The sequence below is a fragment of the Leopardus geoffroyi genome, chromosome B3, assembly GCF_018350155.1.
Source record: "Leopardus geoffroyi isolate Oge1 chromosome B3, O.geoffroyi_Oge1_pat1.0, whole genome shotgun sequence".
In the NCBI taxonomy this organism is placed as follows: Eukaryota; Metazoa; Chordata; class Mammalia; order Carnivora; family Felidae; genus Leopardus; species Leopardus geoffroyi.
Window position 1 is genome coordinate 64,742,376 of NC_059337.1, and position 22,249 is coordinate 64,764,624.

General features: G+C 35.2%; 1 protein-coding gene across 2 annotated transcripts in view; it reads right to left on the reverse strand.

The window, feature by feature from the left end:
* SPRED1 (sprouty related EVH1 domain containing 1) overlaps positions 1-22,249 on the reverse strand; it is a 138,593-nt gene that overhangs the window by 49,645 nt on the left and 66,699 nt on the right. The gene's annotated exons all lie outside the window — the stretch shown is intronic.

Sequence of the window (22,249 nt, forward strand, 5' to 3'; positions counted from 1 at the left end):
GATGACCTGAGTCAAAGCCTAACTCTCAACCAACTGAGCTGAGCCACTGGGGTTCCCCTAATCAATCACTTTAAATGTAAATAGATTTAACTCTCCAATTACAATGACAAAGATTGGCAGAGTAGGAAAAAAAGCACATAATCTAACTATGTGCTTTTTTTTTGTTTGTTTTTTTTAAATAATTTCTAGGCCCAACGTGGGCCTTAAACTCCCGATACCAACCAAGATAAAGAGTTACACACATGCTCTACTGACTGAGCCAGCCAAGGCGCCCTCAACTAGGTGATTTCTCTAAGAAGAGACTTACCTCACATCCAAAGATACAAATAGGTTGGGCTCCTGAGTGGCTCACCTGGTTAAGCGTCTGGCCCTAGATTTCTGTTCAGGTCATGATCTCATGGTTTGTAGGTTCGAACCTCACATCAGGCTCTGTGCTGGCAGTGCGGAGCCTGGTTGGGATTCTCTCTCTCCCTCTCCCTTTTTCTTTGCCCCTTCCCCACACGTGCTCCCCCACTCTCTCTTTCTCAAAAATAGATAAACTATAAAATAAAATTTTTGTTAAACTTCAAAGATACAAATTGATTCAAAGTCAAAGGATGGAAAAAGACATCCCATGAAAATAATAAGCAAAAGAGAGCAGGGGTAGCTATACCAATATCAGACAAAAGACTTTAAATCAAAAAGGTTATAAGAGACGAAAGAGGACATTATATATTAATAAAAGGTTCTAGAGAGCAAGAAGATGTAACAGTAAACATTTATGCACATTATGACAGACAATAAAATATATGAAACAAAAACGGACAGAACTGAAGGAAGAAATAGACAACTCCACAACAACAGTTAGGAGATTTCAACAATTTACTCTTAATAAATAGAACAACTAGACAGAAAATAAATAAGGAAATAGAAGACTTAACATAATAAACCAACTAGACCTAAAAGACATATATGAAACTCTACCCAACAATAGAATATACAGTCTTCTGACATACACATGGAACATTTTTCAGGGCAGACCATATGCTAGGCCACAAATTAAATGTCAATATATTAAAAAATATAGATATCATTGGTGCCTGGGTGGCTCAGTCGGTTGAGCATCCAACTTCAGCTCAGGTCATGATCTCACAGTCTGTGAGTTTGAGCCCCACATCGGGCTCTGTGCTGACAGCTCGGAACCTGGAGCCTGCTTCGGATTCTGTCTCCCTCTCTCTCTGCCCCTCCCCCGCTCATGCTCTAGCTCTCTATCAAAAATAAATAAACATTAAAAAAATTTTTAAATATAGATATCATACAAAATATCTTCCCTGGCCACAAAGAAATGAAGTTAGGAATCAATAACAAAAGGAAAACTAGAAAAAAAATCCACAAAACTCTGGAAATTAAAAACCCACTTTTAAGCAACCAATTGATCAAAGAAGAAATCACAAAGGAAATTTCAAAATACTTACAGAATGAAAAGAAAAACAACACAGCATATCAAAACTTATGGTTGGGGGGGGGGGCGGTGCCTGGGTACCTCAGTCAGTTAAGCATCTAACTCTTGACTTCAGCTCAGGTCGAGATCTCATGGTTTGTGAGTTTGAGCCCTATTTTGGGCTCCAGGCTGACCACGTGGAGCATGCTTGGGATTCTCTATCTCCCTCTCTCTACGTTTCTCTCTTTGTCTTTCAAAAAAATAAATACACTTAAAAAAAATAAAAATAAATAAAAGGCATTTTAATTTAAAAAACATAAAACTTATGGGATGCAGTAAAAGCAGGGCTAAGGAGGAAATGCATAGCTATAAACATACTGAAACAGAAGAAAGATTTCAAATCAACAACATAACTGTACAACTTAACGAACTAGAAAAGAATAACAAACTAAACCCAAACCTAGCAGAAGGAAAAAAAATAATAAAGATCAGAACAGATATAAACAAAATAGAAAAATGAAGAAAAAAAACCCAGAAAAATCAATGAAACCAAAAGTTGGTTTTCCAAAAAGATTTAAAAATGTAACAAATCTTTAGGTATGCTAAGAAAAAAAAGAGAAAAGATGCAAATTACAAATATCAGAAATGAAAGTAGAGACATTACTACCAGTGCTATAGTAATAAAAAGGATTATCAGTGAGTATGAACAATTGTACACCAACAAAGTGGAAAACCTAGATTAAATGGATAAATTACTAGCAACATAAAATAGATCGGGAATAAGTCAGAAACAAATAGTAGAAAATCTCAACAGACCAGTAAGTAGTAAAAAGACTGAATCAGTAATCCAAAATCTTTCAACAAAGAAAAACCCTAGACCTGATGGCTTCTCTGGTGAATTATACAAAAATTTTAAAGAATACCAATAATTCTCAAACTTTTCAAAAAAATTCTAGCTCATTGTATGAGGACAGCATTACCCCAATATCAAAGCCAGACAGTCACTACAAGAAAAGTATAGACCAACATCCATTATGAACAATGACTCAAAAATCCTCAATCAATATTGGCAAACCAAATTCACCATTAAGTGGAATATATATACTATGACCAAATGGGATTTATTTCTGGAATGCAAGGACAGTTCAACATATGAAAATTGATCAGTATACCACATGAACAGAATGAAAGGGGGGAAAAAAACACATGATCACCTCAACTGATACGAAAAAGGTTTCTGACAAAATTCAGTTATCTTTTCATGATAAAAAACACTCAATGTATCAGGACTAGAAGGAAACTACCTCAACGTATTTGACAATAGTCCCAACAACATTCGCTGGGGGAAAGGAGTCTTTCAACAAATGACTGGATACATTGGGAACACTAGATATCCACATGCACAGGAATGAAGTTGGACCTCTACCTAACATGAAATTAACTCAAAATGGATCAAGGACCTAAATATGACCTAAAACAATAAAGCTCTTAAAAGAAAACATAGGAGGGGCGCCTGGGTGGCGCAGTCGGTTAAGCGTCCGACTTCAGCCAGGTCACGATCTCGCGGTCCGTGAGTTCGAGCCCCGCGTCAGGCTCTGGGCTGATGGCTCAGAGCCTGGAGCCTGTTTCCGATTCTGTGTCTCCCTCTTTCTCTGCCCCTCCCCCGTTCATGCTCTGTCTCTCTCTGTCCCAAAAATAAATAAACACTGAAAAAAAAAATTTAAAGAAAACATAGGACAAAAACCTGATGACATTAGATTTGGCAATGATTTCTTGGATATGACACCAAATGCAGAAGTAACAAAAGAACAAATGGTGTACCACTGCATACTTCTTACCAATTCCATATGTAGTGATTTCATATTGATTGAAATCAGCCACTGTGGAAGTTATGAAAATACTATCTATCACTGCCCTCCCTCCAACCCCTGATGGAGAGCTGTTAAACCTTTATCAGCACAGCACTGAATATAATGAGTTTTGATAGTAAGTCTGGTTAAATCTGGAATAAGTGACTAAGAAGGTGGCTAAATTCTGTACTGTCTGGTTAGAGGCAAAGTAATGAAATTGTCTCAAGGATTCTGTTTCCTATAATTTGATCATTCTACATGTATTCAAAAAGGATTAACATTTTTTTCAGTTTTCATGTGTTAGCACTTTGCTATGGCATTTTACAGAGATTTACTATTTGCCTATATGGAAAAAAACAAGTCTGGTACTATAGTTATAACATGAAAATATTACTAAATCAAACCTTAGTAATGAATATTGAATAATTTAATAATGAATTAATTCATTAATTTAATAATGAATATTGCTGATTAACTCCTCTCTTATATTTTCCAAAGATTTTTTTCCAACTATTTTATCTCGGATAAATAAAATCTACACTCATCTTTACCACTTGTTTACAAATGGCATCTATTTTTTAGAGACTCCCAAAACACACAGAAAAATTAGTTTAAAATGTTTTAAAATACACTAGGAAAAAAGGAAGGATAATAAACTAGCTCTTTTAACTTACACAAGTACCTATACAAGAATGTGTTCCACCTAAAAGTCATGTAAATATTGAGCCTACACATCATACCAACTGGTACAAAAACAACATGGCTACTAATATATACTAGTCATGATGCATGTTATTAACTTTTATCCGTAAAATATTAGGAAAAAATATTTTATTGTTTGTATTATATATTTAATGTAGCATCAACATAACTACCCTTTAGGAAAAGGCTACTATGTTAATAGCTATTCTTAATTTAGGGACATGCCTGAGACAGAAAAAGTCAGTTACTCTATGGGCAAAACTACCCACTGTTTTTGTAGGTAGTTTAAAAAATATGCTCCTTAAAACATTCTGTATCATTCAACATTTACTTAATTCTAAAGCTTCTGTGTGCAAAATAGAACAATTTCTCATCTAAGTCACACAATATTAGAAAGTTATTTTGCTTTTGACTTTAAGTAGCATTAAAAAATAAATGTACTTTCATCATATTAAGGCCAACATAAAGCACACTCTAATTAACCAACAGGGACAACAACTGTCCACCTGAAATTAAAAACAACAACAACAACAACAAAAAACATCAGGGCACCTGGGTGGCTCAGTCGGTTAAGCATCTGACTCTTGATTTCGGCTCAAGATCATGATCTCACGACAGAGCCCCAAGCAGGCTTCTGCACTGACAGCGAGGAGCCTGCTTGGCATTCTCTCTCTCGCTCTCTCCCTGCCCCTCCCTGCTCGTGCTCTCTCTCTCTCTCTCTCTCTCTCCAAATAAATATTTTGGAAAAAAAAAATCACTGGAATTAAGAGCCATTAAAAAAAGAAAGGTATGTCAAATGATGCCTCAAGAGAATTTTACCCATCATGTGAACAATACCAAATCAGCATTCCTGAAAAACAAAAATAATTTTAAGGTCTGAAAGGATTCTTAAAATGTAGTGAATTCTGCTGACTCTCCCCTTCCACTGCCCCTCCTCAACTGTAACAGTACAATGTGTTCTGACTTTAGCCCACTGTATATATTAATTCTATATCTTAAGATAACAGTAATACTAATAGTAATAGGCATATAGGAAGCAAATTCAATGGTCACCATTTCATAATTAACATAATTAGCAAATAAAGTGAGGAAAACAGCAATTTTATTTTCGCCAATAGATTACAATTAATCAATCCAACATTATCAGGTGAATTATTTACTTTGTAGGAAAAATAAGATAATGGGATTATTTCTGACCAAAAGAGAGTTGAATCTATTAATTACCAATATAGCAAATTAAAAGGTACTCACTCTGTAGGCCTAAAACAGAATTCTCCCAAAACACGTGACCCACACTCACTCTTAGAGCTTCTCTGTAAGAGAAGATCTGATATAAAATGAAATGAATAATTCTAAATTCTGTTAAGACTATACTAAAAGCAGTTCCAAGAAGTCAGTAAGAATATAATCTTAAAAATATTCTACATATAGTTGTCAAACTTGAAATCATCTCTAATTAATTCTAATTAATGGTTTAGTCTTCTTTCTGGTGTTAGAGTTCTGGAAGGATGTGAATTTCATCAGACCTCCACTGTAACCACAAAGGACACCAAATTAGAGAGTAAAGATAAGTTTAAAAGTAGATTAGTGGCCCTGCCCTCTTATCTACCCCTCCCAAGTAGACTATATTAATAAACAGAAAAGATATCAGGAGTGTTAACAGCAATCAATCGTAAAGTGACTATTAAATGTAAGATCGATTCAACAAGAATAACTATAAAAGATCATGTTGCAAAGTAATTTGACATCACTAACCTTTAACCGATCCATTAAAGATTTGGCTAGTTAACAAAGAAGAATAAATTGGATTCTTGTTTTAGAATCAGCACTAGCACTAGAACTTTTTGAACTTTTGATCACCTTCGAGTATACTGGGACTAGAAATGAAGCTTTCTTACAAACTAAAAAACAAATGTGTAATTAAAATTTTTTTAACTAGAAAGAGCAACAAATTCAAAACCACATAAATGTTTGTAATGACTCCTTCAAAAAAAGAAAGAAAGAACTTTCAGACTTATATATACCAACAGACCTGACCAAGTCTGAAAAGAATATAATTGCTGCAAATAGACTGGCTGAAGCCAGCTTCAGAAAGGTGACTATAATAACAAAGGAGAAATTATACAACAATGTAGGCGTCTCTGGTAGAAAAGCTTTGCATTCCAATACAGATCTAAACAGATCTAAGTGGGTTGAGACATACAAGTCTAACTTCTTTTCTAGCTAAATAAATACTTTTGGAACCATAAATATTTAATAGGATTTTTAAGTCTTCCAATCTAGTGGGAACAAAAAAGAACAACTATTCTTTCTCTTTCTTATTAAGGCTTTTATTTATTCCATTTATATATATGTTAATTATGAAAAAATAGAGATGAACAGGTGAACTCTGAATTTAAGAAAAGTAAACTACTGTTAGCATAAATATATTAAAATCCAATACAGATGAAGAGAGACAAGAGAAGTGATTTCCCTATAATGCCAGGTTATGAGTTCAAAGAGAAAGGAAAGAAAAATGGTTAATGAGAATGCATATTTACAAGAGTATCCAAAATAAAATGATTAAGTTATAGGGGACACCTAGGTAGCTCGGTCAGTTAAGGGCCAGACTCTTGATTTCTGCTCAGGTCATGATCTTGCGGTGTTAAGATCGAACTCCATGCTGAGCGTGGAGCCTGCTTAAGACTTTCTCGGGCCACCTGGGTGGCTCAGTTGCTTGGGCTTCCAACCAGCTCAGGTCATCATCTCACAGTTTGTGAATTTGAGGGAGTGCCGCTTCCGGCTCTGGTGCTGGCAGTGGGGAGCCTGGCTTGGATCCTCTGTCTCCTCCTCTCTGTCCCTCCCCCATTTGTTCGTTTTTTTTCTCTTTCTCTCAAAAATAAATAAAACATTTAAAAAATTATTTAAAAAAAGATTTTCTCTCTCTCATTCATGAATAAACAAACAAACAAACAAAATGACTAAGGTATGAATAGGAGCCAGAAGAGGATACATACACTTCCCAGGAAGGAAAATGTTAGTACTGTGTAGGAAGAATTTGGTATAGTAATTAACTAATTAATCTTGTGGGCTATGTAGCTAAGACTAGCTGGGTCTCATCCAGTCTCCACCACTCATTATGCATCTGGTTTTGAGATTTTTACTTATTTCACTTATACATGCAGAGTACTCAAATAGTGCCTGATACATACATACAGAGTACTCAAAATAGTGCCTGACACACCGCAAACCCTCAATAGTATTAGTAATGGTGATGTTGGTCACCAGGTGACCCACTAATTCATAAAACAACAGTTGTTATGAGAAACTGGGAGATCATTAATTATGAGAAGAGACCTTTTTTGAATATAGGAGGAGGAGATTTTTGATGATGTATCATCAGAGTACTCAGGGAGTATCCTGAGGTACTCTCAGGACCTCAAAAGAGCTTATGAATAAAGTCTGTAAAGCTAAAGTTAACAGATTCCAAAGGCAGTAAAAAATTTCAATCTCCAATGTTTTTCCTTCTTCTGAAAGAAACTTTAGGGTATTTTATAGACGGGAGAAAAGGGAAATGCCACAGTCACTAAATAATTAAAACATCTGAAGATATATTCCAAGTTATTTGGGGAAATATAGAGCAAAACTCCCATTGTAACATTACTGAACTGTTTGCCAGAAATACTTAAAATAAACCGAGTCAAAAATGGGTGCAAGTGCAATTTTGTTTAATTAATAACAACTAATAATTTGGGAGAGCAGAGTAAAATTAAACACGTACTTTCAAACTACTATGTACTTTATTATAGTTGTTACCTTACAAATAGATAATTACATGTTTACAGACTGTGTTATCTAAGAAGTAGTCTAGTTGTAACTAGATGTAAATTTTTTCACTAGTAACTTCCTGAAATATTTTGGACTCCAAGGAAAAATCATTTCATTTTTGGAATAAAAATGCCAAATTCAAATTCAATTACTTCATAACTGAAAATCAATAATTGGTATCTCAAATAGTTGCTTCATATTATGATGTTTAGTTTTCTGGATGATATAAAAGCTAGTATCCTTTATGAAAGACACCAAGAAATATGAAACTGTATTATCAAATACAGAATTTTGCTAATTATCCATTAATACAAATTTGTGTTTAATGCTATGGTCTGAGCTGAGTCAATTTTAGACATTCTTAAAAAGGAATAGAAGGAACAATGCACTGTTTTTCACATAACAGCAGTTCAGCTACAACAGACGGGAGGGAGCCAGTACTCTTTCAATACATGCATGTCGTAAAGGAGAGACTGAGGAACTGCTCCAGATTAAAGGAGAATAAAGACACGTGACAGCTAAATGCTATGTGATCTTGTACTGAAGGAGCAGAAATGTTATAAGAACATTATTAAGACAGTTTACAAAACTCAAATATGGACTGTAGATTAAAGTACCACATTTATGTTAAATTTCCTAAATAGGATAATTAAACTGTGATTATCTAAGAAAATATCCTTGTTCTTAGGAAAAATACATTGAAGTATTAAGAGGTCAGAATATATGCAACTTACCTCAAATAGTTCAAAAACAAATAAGTGTGTATGTGTACTGGGGAAGGAGAAAGAATAATAAACCAACATGGCAAAATGGTAAGAAAAATTAGTGTATTGGGGGGGAAAAACTATATTTGAGTACAAGGTATATAAGAGATCTTATACTATTCTTGCTAAAAATTGATTCTTTGCAAATAAATGAAATGGACAAACAAAAAAGGCATGGAAGTATAGATAAACAATAAGAGGAAAAGGGGACAAAATTGAAGGGACAGCAAAAATTTAGAAAGTAATAAAGAATACAATGTAAGATTTTAAAACCCTAAATTTGAAAAACTAAGTGAAATAGCCGATTTCCAAAAAAAAACTATAACTTATCAAAACTTACTGACAAGAAAACAAAACCATTAGAAACCTGTAACCATTAGAGAAACTGAATCAGCAGGAAGTGAGAGCAATAAGGGAATGGAAAATGAGACACACTGTGGTTCTCTCAGCACCTCTAAGAAACAGGTCAAGCACTAGAGACCACAATCAAGAAGGCTATCATCGCTTGTAAGAGAATTTAGAAGGGATTGCTGTGAGCAGAAACAGGAACAAACCACTGCTACTGACTTCTAATTAAGACACTGCTCTAACTCCTGGTGGCCACACAAAGAACAACATGAAATTCTTGGGCTCCGGCAATACCTCCTACTTCCTTCCATGGCTCCTTTCCCAAGCCCTCATAGGCTGTTAGGTCTCTAAATTGGCCAGACTAAAACTAAACAAGCTTAAACAATTCTCTACTCCCTCTACCGAATTTGGAAAGGGACCCATACAACTCTGAAGGAGTCTACCTCAATGATCTGAGAATTTAAACAGCCATAAATCTTTATTAATCAACTTATACAGCAATACCTATATTACACAAAACCATTTAGAAACAAAAGAATATTCCAAAACATAATGATATTTGGAGAGCTTCAGCCTTTGAGTTGAAGTAAATCAAAGAGAGAGAGAAAGAGAGAGAGAGAGAGAGAGAGAAGGATATATAATATTTGAGTAATTTAATAAATAACGCTAAACTTTATAAATCCAAACATTTATACTACAGTGAATTGAAGCCTTTCAAAAGGCTATGGATATTAGAATAAAGCAAGGTCTCAAATCAATAACTGAAATTCCTCCCAAAGAACTAGAAAAACAGAGTAAGCAGAAGGAAGAAAATAATAATAAACAAGTAAGAATCAATCAATGAAAATAGAACAAAAAAAAAAGGAAACAAAATGCTGGTTTAAAAAAACACAATAAAATTGATAAATCTCTAGCAAGACTGACAAACAAATACCCAATTTCAAGAATGAAGCAAGTGACATCACCACTAAAGAGCTTGCAGCCTTTAAAAGTAAAATCGATAGATTAAGAACTTTACATTCATAAATTAGAAAATTTAGAAGAAATAAAACGATTCTTTGAAAACTGGATATTATCAAAACTCAGTCAAGATAAAGGATAACCTGAACTGTCCTATAACCATTAAAGAAATTCAATTTGCAATTAAAAGCTCTTAAAGAGATCTCTCTATACTGAGATGATTTAACTGGAGAATTCTACGAACTACTTAAAGAACTAACACCAATTTTTAACAATCTCTCCCAGAAAACAGAAAAATCACTTCCCAATTCATTTTATGAGGCCAGTATTACCTTGATACCAACACCAAAGATCATACCAAAAAAGAAAAGTACACACGAATACCTCTCATAACTTATACAAAATTCATTAATAAAATAGTAGCAAATTGGGGGGGGGGGCAGGTGCCCTCATCCAGAAGAGCTGGCTCATTCAGAAGAGCATGTGACTCTTGATCTTGGGGTCATGAGTTTGAGTCCTAAACTGAGTATAGAGATCACTAAAAAAAAAGTGGCAAATCAAACCCAATAATACACCATGACCAAGTGGGATTTATTCTAGGCAACAAGGCTGGGTCAACATTCAAAATCAATCAACATAATCTATCATATCAACAAGCTAAAGATATGATCATATAAACTGCCACACAAAAAGCATTCAACAAATTCTTACATGCATTTACAATAAAAAATATCAGCATGTGAGAATTAAAAAAATTTTTTTACAGTCTGTTTATTTTTGAGAGAGACAGAGACAGAGTATGAGCCAGGGAGGGACAGAGAAAGAGGGAGACAAAGAATCTGATGGAGGCTACAGGTTCCTAGCTGTCAGCACAGAGCCCGATGTGGGGCTCGAACTCACGAACCGTGAGATCATGACCTGAGCCAAAGTCAGATGCTCAAGTGACTGAGCCACCCAGGCGCCTCTTTAAAAAAATTTTTTTTAATGTTTGTTTATCAGCAAATTAGAAACAAAGGAGAATTATCTCAATTCATTAAAGAGAACTATAAAAAAAACCTATAGCTAACATCATACTCAAGGGTAAAAGGCTGAATGCGTTTCCACTAAGATAAGAACAAGGCAAGGATGTACACTAATATCATTCTTCTCGAACACAAAACTGGAAGTTCTTGTCACTGCAATAATGGAAGAAAAAGAAATAAAAGGCATAGAGATTCAAAAGGAAGGAATAAAGCTGTTCAAATCTGTAAATTACATGATTATCTACATTTACAACTCCTAGGGGCACTTGGGTAGTTGAGTCGGTTAAAGCAACCAACTCGTAATTTCAGCTCAGGTCACAATCTCAGGCTTGAAAGATTGGGCCCCTGTGGGGCTCCGCCCTGGGCATGGAACCTGCTTAAAATTTTCTCTCTCTCTCTCTCTCTCTCTCTCTCTCTCTCCCTCTCTCTCTCCCTCCACCCCTTCCCCTAGCTCCCCAGTCCCCACACGTTCACATGCTCTCTAAATAAATAAATAAATAAATAAATAATCAATCCCAGAGAATCTAAAACCTCACAGGTCAGCAAAGTAACAGGATACAAAAATTAAACATCTCTCTATACAATGACTATGCACTAATCAAAATTATGAACACATTACGTTTACAATTGTTCCAAGAAAAATAATACACTTAACAAAACAAATATAGGATCTTTATGCTAAAACTCACAAAATGCTAATGAAAGAATGCAAAGACCTTAATAGAGACAAATCACATTCATGGGTTAGAATATTCAACATAGTAAAGATGTCAATTCTCCCCAAATTGACCCACAGGTTTAATAGAATTCCTATCAAAATCCTAATACAGAATTTGTACATATAGGTTAAGATTATTCTAAAATTTATACAGAAAGGGGCGCGTGGGTGGCTCGGCTGAGCGTCCAACTTCAGCTCAGGTCATGATCTCATGGTTCTTGGGTTCAAGCCCCACATCAGGCTAGCAGCTGTCAGCACAGAGCCTGCTTCAGATCCTCTATCCCCCTCTTTCTCTGCCCCTCCCCTGCTCATGCTCTTTCTCTCTCAAAAAAAAAAAAAAAAAAAAAAGTTAAAATAAAAGAAATTCTGAAAAAAATATTTATATGGAAAGGCACTGACCTTTGAATAGCTAAATAATCTCAAGAAATAATAAAACCACCATCCAATACATGGCAGGGGCTGGGGGGGGGGGCTTACAATATTGTTATAGTAATACAATGTGTTATACTTATGGAGGGATAAACAAATAGAGTAAATGGTGCTGGAAAAACTGCACATTCATAGGCAAAAAAAAAAAAAAAAAAAAAATCACCTTGATCCAAGTATCATATCTTATATAAAAATTAACTCAATTTGACCAAAGACTTAAATATAAAATGTAAAACTATAAAACTTTTTAGGAAACAAACAGGATAAATCTTTGAGACTTAGGGCAAGACAGTGAGTTCTTGGAATTGACACCAAAATCATGATCCATGAAAGGAAAAATTAATAAATTGAACACCATAAAAATATGAAAGTTTGCTCTGCAAAAGATCCAATGAAGAAGATAAGAAGACAAGCTATGAACTGGGAGAAAATGTCTCCAAACCACATATCCCAACAAAAGACAAGTACCTAGAATATGTAAAGAACTCTCAAAACTCAACATCAAAAAAAAGAAAAACAGGCAAAGGACATGAACAGATTTTTCACAAAACAAGGTACAAATAAGCACATGAAAAGATATTCAATATTATTAGCCATTCAATGAGAGCTCTCACTATATACCTACCAGAATGACTAAAATAAAAAATGTAACTACACAAGATGCTGGCAAGAATGCCAAGAAAAGTCTGGGATTGTTCACACACTGCATACATTGCTAGTGGAAATTTAACACTGTATTGCCACTCTGGGAAAAAAGCTTGGCAGCTTCTTACAAAAAAACTATCATTCACTCAACAATTGCACTTTTGTCATTTATTCCAGAGAAATAAAACTTAGATTGACAAAAAAACCTGCATGTGAATGTTTGGAACAGCTTTACTTGTAAAAGCCCAAAATTGCAAACAGCACAGATGTCCTTCAGTGAGTCAATGGTTAAACAAATTTGGTACAAAGACATCACAGAATACTAGCCAACAATAAAAAGGAACAAACTATTGATACACTCAGCAACTTGGATGAACCCTCAGGGAACAACAGTAAATGAAAGAAAGGGGAAAAAAAAAAAAGCAAATACTTGTGATTCCAATTATATAACATCTTTTGAAATTACAAAACTATAGAAATGGAGAACAGATGAGTGGTTGCCAGGCCAGGGAGGAGGTGGATGTGGTTATAAAAGAGTAACAGGAGGGAGGATTCCTGTGGTTACTAAATTGTTTTGTATCTTCTGTGGATGGTAAAACTGTATAGTCTTAAATACCAAAGTGAGTACAAGCAAAAGTAGGAAAATCTGAATATGATGGTTTGTATCAATGTGAATATATATTCTAATTGTGATTATATATAGTTTTGCAAACTGTTACCAATGAGAAAACCGGGTAAAAGGTAACATAACAGTATCTCTTCATGTTATTCTTTACAACAGGAATTAATAATCTATGAGTGTCTAAATAAAAATATCAATTAAAACAGTCTATGGAACATCTGCAAAACTAGATTTCAGAAAAATGAATATCAACTTCTGGTGGCAGAACATAAGAGACATTAAAGATACTTCCTTGACATAATAAAGGACATCTCAAAGCAACAGCTAATATCATACTTTTATCTGTGCAACACTAGAAATTCCACTAAATTCACAAAGAAGCCAACATTAGCACCAACATTTAACATTATCCTCAAGTTATAGTGAATGCTTACAAAAGGAAGGCAAGTTGCATGAATGAGCTTTACAGGACACCAGAAATGGGCGGGGGGGGAGGGGGGGGCGCGGAAGAACAATCATTTACAAGAGTCACAAATTTTTTTGACATGCCTAGGAAAGAACTTAAATGAGTGTGCCTATACCAAAAAAAAAAAAAAAAGATAAATTGTTTAGTGTTCTGAATGAGCAAAAATATACCAATAAAAAAGGGTAAAAACAACCAATAAGGGAAAAACAAGTATTAGCAGATATTAAACTCTACACAACACTAAAATAATTTAAAAAGTGAAATATTCACTTAACCATCAACGGACCAGTGGAATTGAATAGGAACTAGTATGGATTGAATTCCATCCTTCTGAAATCTAGGAAGAAAGGTCTCATTAGAAACTGAATCAGCCAGGGGAACCTGGGTGGCTCAGTCGGTTGAGCATCCGACTTTGGCTCAGGTCATGATCTCAGGGTCTGTGAGTTCGAGCCCTGCGTAGGGGTCTGTGCTGACAGCTCAGAGCCTGGAGCCTGCTTAGGATTCTGGGTCTCCCTCTCTCTCTGCCCCTCCCCCGCTCATGCTCGCTCGCTCTCTCTCTCTCTCTCTGTCAAAAATAAACAAACCTTAAAAAAAAAAAAAAGGGGAAAAAAATCAGCTGGCATCTAGATCTTGGACTTTGCGGCCTCTAGAACTGTGAGAAAATAAATTTCCACTGTTCAAGGCAACCCATTTATGGCATTTTGTTATGGATAAAATCTAAACCAAACCATCATACTTCACATCTTAAACTTAAAAAGTCTAACAACACATAGAAGGCACCCAAATATCTGCTGATTAATTAAAAAAATATCAATCAGCTAATCAATTAAAAGCATGCTACATTCATACACTGTATGCTACATACATACAGTGAGGAAATATTAATGAAGCTAATGAAGTCAGTAAGTTGGGATCAAAAAGTTTGGGTTTTAATTTAGCTATTAGAGAGGCTATTTGCTATTGTAACAGTTTAATCACAGTTGGAAAATAAGAGAAAGGATGTAAAGTATATCACAATCAGATATAAAATAGAAACATGAAGCCAAGATAATCCTGATGAGCCTGAGAGACAAGATTAACCACTATAAATCAATCACTGAAGAATGAAGTACTACTTTAAAGCTAATAATTGAATAACAGGGTGCCTGGGTGGCTGAGTCGGTTAAGTGTCCAACTTTAGCTCAGGTCATGATCTCGTGGTTCATGAGTTCGAGCCCTACATCAGGCTCTGCACTGGTGATGTGGAGCCTATCTAAGATTCTGTCTCTGTTCCCCTCTCTCACTGCCCCTTCACCACTTGTACTCTATCTGAAACTAATACACTTAAAGAAAAATGAAACTAATAACTGAATAATAACGAGAAAGTATAGTATAGTCAGTAAAGAAATGCTAAAGCAAGTGTTAAGCTGAAGTTTTCTGAAAAGACAAAATAAAAGCAACCAGAATGGTGATATGGGACATACTCCAAATCTTAATTTTCAAGAAACAGCTATCACATGGCTCCAGAAGAAAGAGAATAGAAATGATAACAGGCAGGTTTTTTCCTTTTCAGGGAATATTGGCAATATTAAAGAATTAACTGTTGCAATACAACTGCTGGGACAAAGTCACAGAATTCATGGATGTACAGAAAAGCCATTAACAGTACAATTTATTACCTTTTCAATGGATTGACAAAATGAATTGGTAATTTTGGACTACATGAATGTTATCATTATTAGCATTATTAGCATTTCTTCCAGTTCCAGGAAAACTGTTGCCCAAGTTGCTTTCTCTAACTCAATTTTCCTATTTTTCCATTTGTGACTTACCTGTGACAATAAAAAGGAAATGTTCCTGCCATTATCATTTCCTCACGACCAGCAAGCTGTCGGCCTACGTTCCCTATTCCACATAAACTCTTAACAGGCTATCTTTATAATTATTTAATGTAAAAGAGGGGAAGGCATTTCCATAAATTCAATGCATGCTTTTGGTGAATCACAAATAAAAAACTCAGCAAGGCAACATCATGGAAATGATTGCTTTGGGAAACAGGCAGATGAATTCAAGACCAAAAAGAAGCAGTGACCAGATTATAAGTTCTTTTGTGTTGAAATAAAGAGACAGAATTGTATCTAGGAAATTTCTGAAAACTACTAAAGAAATATTAGACCCAAGTTTTAGAAAGTTCAGTATGATAAGCAATACAGAAGCTAGAGAAGTTAGGTAAAACTGGGCCATGAAAAAATATTAGGTCTTTATCTGCAGTAATACAGGACAGATAGAAGGTAAGTAGAGATGAAAAGGATGAAACAGAATCAAAACCAAAGAACACTTGTTTGAATAAATGGAAGAATCACTAACTCCTAGGTTTATGACTGCTATTGCTGCACAATGATACCATTCTCCAAATCCACAAAAAGTCCAAAATCTTACATAGTGTAGCATAAAAACTTGGCCAAAAATACAGACTCATTCTACCTTAATGACACTCAAGATTTGAAAGTCCAAACATATAAACTAAAATATAAGGCCTTGGGGTGCCTGGGTGGCTCAGCCAGTTAAGCATCTGGCTTCAGCTGAGGTCATGACGTCATGGTTCATGAGCTGGAACCCCCGTGTTGGGCTCTGTGCTGACAGCACAGATTCTCTGCTTGGGACTCTCTCTCTGCCCCTCCCCTGCTTGCTCTTGCTCTCTCAAAATAAATAATATATATATATATATATATATATATATATATATATATATATACACACACACACACATACATACATATTCATTCTTTCTCTCTCTCTCTGCCCCTCTCCCTGACTCACATTCGCTCTCTCTCTACAATATAAAAATTTTCGGGGTACCTGGGTGGCTCAGTCAGTCGAGCGATCGACTTCAGCTCAGATCATGATCTGTTTATGGGTTTGAGCCCCACATTGGGCTCTGTGCTGACAGCTCAGAGCCTGGAGCCTGCTTCAGATTCTGTCTTCCTCTCTCTCTGCCCTTCCCCTACTCCTCTCTGTCTCTCTCTCAAAAATAAACAAACATTAAAAAAGAAATAGTTTTAATTTTAAATATAAGGCCTTATTCAAATAGAAATCTTTACTCAAATGTTACCTACCTTTTCTCACTAACATCTTCCTTGGTTATTCAATCTAAAATTTTAACATACCTTCCTACAAAATACTCCCTATCTCTTTCCCTGTTTTATTTTTCCCCTTAGCACTTAGAACTCTCTTGCATATTATATATTTCACTTATTTATTATACTATTTCTTCGTCCCTCACCAGAAGGTACACTGCCTTAAAAACTAGGACTTCTTTGTTCATTTACATATCCCCAGTGCCTAGAACAGTGTCCAGCACACTGAGTACCACTCAAGAAATATGTTATACGAAAGACTCACTTTTAAAAAGGGAATATTCCCTTTTAATAATGTAGGATTGATTAAGCCAACACTCAGCATATATTGGCTACTGAAATATGAATGAGAGTGGTTTGAATGACTGACAAGAAAAATTTAGACTGGATTACAAAGGAAAATAGTAAGAAAGATACTAAAGCCCAAAGGAGTCTAGTGAAAATGGGAGAAAAATCAGAGGTATAAAGTGATAGAATAAGCATGACACTGTAAGAGCAAGAAAAGGGGAATCCAACAGAAACGACAGTTAATTGTAAAATTCCTCAAATAGAACGGTTTTGAGTAAGAACCAGACCCAGAAAGTAGGCTGCTGAAATGAAGACCAGAAGGTCAAGACTATGCAAAGGAAAGCAGCCAAGAATGATGACGAGGCTCAGATGTGGAAAGGTTGGCTAAGGGAAGGAACTGCTACACTGGACAGAGGACAATGAGCTAGAGGGCAGTGAGCTGAGTTGTACTGTGTCATCAGCAGCACTTAAATACATGGCTGACAGAATATTCTGTAAGGGGAATACAGAACAGTAAAAATGCTGAACCATCTCTACTCCCACTGGCACTTTCTAACTCTGTGATATTATGGTGAATAGAACCAGTATCTTTCAAGAGACTGAGCTGCTGAATCCTCAGGGGAAAGCTTGTTAATGCAATGGGTTTTCAGTGGAGGAGAAGTACTGTACAAGGACGGTGGTTTCATAACGGAATAATTCACAGAGGTGCACAGTGGGGAAAGCTAAGCAGAAAATTGCTCTGTACTTTTATAAAGTTCAATCCAAGGTAGAAAGATGAGACCTGATCTTCTAAGGTTTCCAATGGTGCAGAGTGGGTAAGTCTCATTTTTAAAAAAGCCCCTGCTGTGTTATAACTACTTTATTTTCTCCCTAGAAAACAAATACTCTAAAATCTTGTTTTAGGCTCTAGTAAAGAAACCCCAATTTATCAATGTCTTTTTAAACAACAGAATCATTATCTTCTAGGCATTTTCATTTTTACAACCATTTTTATCCAAAACCGAATAACTTATTAATTCAAAAAAACAATTCCTTAAGTCTCTGATGAATTCTTAAAACCTGAAATGTTTCTATTTCTCCTTTCCTCTTTTTAAGATTACCTTTGTCACTGTTTATAATGTATCTATCTTCTAACTTTGCTTTGATACAGCACTTTGATAACAGTGCCTTTTTCTTGTTTCCACAGAATGTTTTAGGTAATCCAGATGTCCTACTTTACCTTTCTATACAGCCTACCCTATTTCTTGTTATATCTTTGTACATCACATGCTTTCAACAGTGTAACAGCTTTAAACTAGTAACTTTATAGTATTTTTATTATTTACCACATAAACTTAAGAATAGCTAATTAAAAATCCCATGGCAATTAAAAACCGTGTTTAGCAATAAATATTTTAGCAAATATTAAATATTATTACTGACAGTTTATTCAGGTACTTATAAAGATTCTAAAGGTATATTAGAATTCAGTATTCCAATTTAAATATCACATGCAATTCAGCTAAAAACGATCAAATAATATAATCTATACATACGGTAAATACTCTGTAAAAATGTTTACCTATGAAACAGAAGCGTGATACTAACAGAGAAGGGTCACTATATCTATTGAAAACTGAATGCAAACAGAAAGCTTCTATCACAGGAAACGTGAAGCTCCACAGTGAGGATTATCTATACAAATTAAGAGTTGAATTTTAGTTGGTATTTTAAAAAACGTGATCCAAGATACCACTAACCTGTCTTGAAGAAATCAAAATTTAGGAGGAAATGGAAGATACAATTCACATAAATGGAAAAAGCAGTTCTGAGAATCCATCATTGCCAAATACTATTCCATCCATCCCCAAGTGTCTGGGAGAAGTAATACCTTCATTATCTTAGACTACAGCACCGAAGCCTAGAGCTTCTTTTGAATGTATTCTCAATCACCAAACAAGTATGAAAGTCAATGTAGAACAGAACTTTCCAACTTTTTCCTTAGGCATACTTAGAAAAGTAACATTTGTTTTTTGTTGTTGTTGTTTTTTAATCTTTATTTTTGAAGAGAGAGAGAGAGAGAGAGAGAGAGAGAGAGAGAGAGAGATACAGGGTAGGAGCAGGAGCAGAGAGAGGGAGACACAGAATCCCAAGCAGGCTCCAGGCTCTGAGCTGTCAGCACGGAGCCCGACGCGGGGCCTGAATTCACAAACCGCAAGATCATGACCTGAGCCAAAGTCAGCGGCTTAACCGACAGAGACACCCAGGTGCCCTGAAAAATAACATTTGTAAGGCAACAAGGGAAGATGAGGAGCTGCTGGTGGTGAAGAAGCAAGCAGCCTGGAAGCTCCCGCCACTTTTACCTAGTCATGCACAGCACACAGGTGGAGAAGCTTAATTCAGGATATCAAAGGGTAGCCTGAGAAATTCTACCTTTGTAAGCATTATAAACACAGGCAAGTTATAGGTAAGCATTATAGGAAATAATTTAAGTCAGAGTAAAACAAATACCATATGATTTCACTCATATGTGGAACTTAAACAAAACAGATGAACACAGGGGAAGGGAAAAACAAAAAGAGAAGGAAGCAAACCGTAAGAGACTCTTAATTACAGAGAACAAGCTGAGGGATGATGGAGGGAGGTGGGCAGAGGATAGGCTAAATTGGTGATGGGTATTAAGGAAGGCACTTCTGTTGAGCACTGGGTAATATATTTAAGTGGTGAATCACAAAATTCTACTCCTGAAACCAGTATTACACTATACTGTAAACTTACAAAAAATAGGAAATAATTTCTGATCTCTCTGAATGAAATGAATGAACCAATGAAGTGGTACTGACCTAATTACACAAAATATTTCCTTCCTGAAAAAATCCCAATCAGCCTACTCTTTATTTGTGCTCCCTTTCTTGTGTAGGAAAAAAAAAAGTGAAATACAACTCTTTGAGAAGTACAAGAAGACATTTTTAGTACAAGTCATTGTAAATCAAAGCCTGGAAAAAATCTCCTACCGGAGTACTTTTACGCTTGAGACAAGCTATCTTCTTCACTACTGTTACCAGTATTCTGACCTACTAAAATTCATCCAAAGTAGAAGATGCTAAGATGTGAACCATATAAAAAATGGGTACAAAACAGTTTTTACCAAATATCTTTTATATGATTAACTGTTGCATAAAGACAACAGTAACATGTAGTTTACTTACCAAGAAGGATTTAAAAAAGAACTACTATTAACTTGGGAAGAATTTTGCAAACTTACAGACTCAACAGTCATAAGGTACTACTTCTTTAGAGCATGAAACTAGAACCCAGAAAAATGCATTAAAATAAAAACAATCAATAAAAGTATCTACAGATATGAACATTAATGATCCCCAAATGCAGTGATAATGAAAAAATACATAGCTTCAGAAGGATCTTGGTCAGATATGTACTACCCAGGAGAGGGGACCAAATAATCTACTTACTTCAATTCTCCATCCCATTTGTCTTGAGATTCCAAAAGACTTTGCTATTTTCAACGTATAACCACGCATTATTGCCTCTGTTTTTGATCATACAAGTCCCCATAACCTAAAACTCTTTACTATAGCTAATCCCAAAGGAAAAATGGCAACCCTCCAACTGAAAAGTAATTTTTCTTTCATGTCTACATAGAGGTATATTTATCATCCCTGTCTCACAAATAACAAGTTTCCTCTAGGTGAAATGATTAGGTAAAACAACAGATGTTCTGAATCCTAGGTTAGTGCTGCTATCAGAAAAACCTATTTTCTTGTTAGTCCATTAAGATTCTATACCCTAGGACTCAGGCGCTCAAATTAAGTCCTAACATAAGGAAATAAGTTTGTGTTCTTTCTGAATCCCAGTTTTATTCTCACTAGCTTTCTATCAAACCAACACTCTCAGCAACCACCTAATCCACTAATCTGAGCAATCTCTGACCAGTTTTACTTCTAGTTACGGAGATCTGGTCTCGTACTTAATTATCGTAAACTGTTCATCTTCATTAATGTAACTAATATTCTGTTTCACTCTGAGATATCTTTTCTCTATTTTACATCTAGGTCATCTTTTCCTTGTTTCATGCTTTTTCTAGCAAACTTTTTTCTCCAATTCTTTCTCCACCTTTGACTTGTCTTCTCTTTTTCTATCTTTACTATTAAAACATGTCTTAAATCTTCACTACCTCACTCAGTTCCTAAAATCTACAACTTTTCTTCCAACAACATCCCTCAGTTATCATTAGCTCAGAAAAGAAGCATAAACTCCAGGACAGGTCACCAAAGCCTCTTTCATAAAAGTTTACAAGGCTTATTTTAAATACGCATTAGTATATGCCATCCACAATCTTATCCAAAGTAAAAACAAACCACTTTTAAATATTTAAACTTTTAGAGATGACATGTTAAATTTACTATATACACTTATGACTTCAACTGGGGTTTCCTACAATCCTTAAACCACATTCCGGTTAACTGAGATACACAGCCAGGAATGTGAATCATAAACTCAAAAAACTAGAGTTGGAAGGCTTTCAAGAAGATTTAGGGTAACTCACCATTTAACTGAGGCAGAAACTGGGGCACAGACAAGTTAGGCAACTCTCTAAATTACTAAAATATTTTAGTAGTAAAAAATATCCAGAAACCAAAATTAAAAGTAGATTTATTCAAAACGTTCATGTATGAAAGAATTATTTGGAACTTAAAACACATTCTCAAGAGAGATAACATTATTGATGCTAAATGGGCTCACAAAACAGTCCACAATTACATATTTAAAGGGAACTCAAGTTATTTTCAAGAGTCTTGGAAATTTTTGGCATTTTATTCTCATTTTGCTTCTAAGTATATGCTTTCCTTTTGCTTGATACAGAAATGACATTAACATTACTCAGCTTCTCAGATACAACTGCAGTTGTTTTCTGGCTCACAAACGAACAAAGGAGAAAGAGCTTTCCACACCAATTAAAAGAGAGTAAATATCTAACATTATCAAAGTTGAGATTCAAATTTTAAAATACACAGATGTAAGAAAACATTCATCTGCGCGGAAGATGTAGTATTAAAATCAAGGCTGGCAACCAGGTAGTCTTATGTGCCTA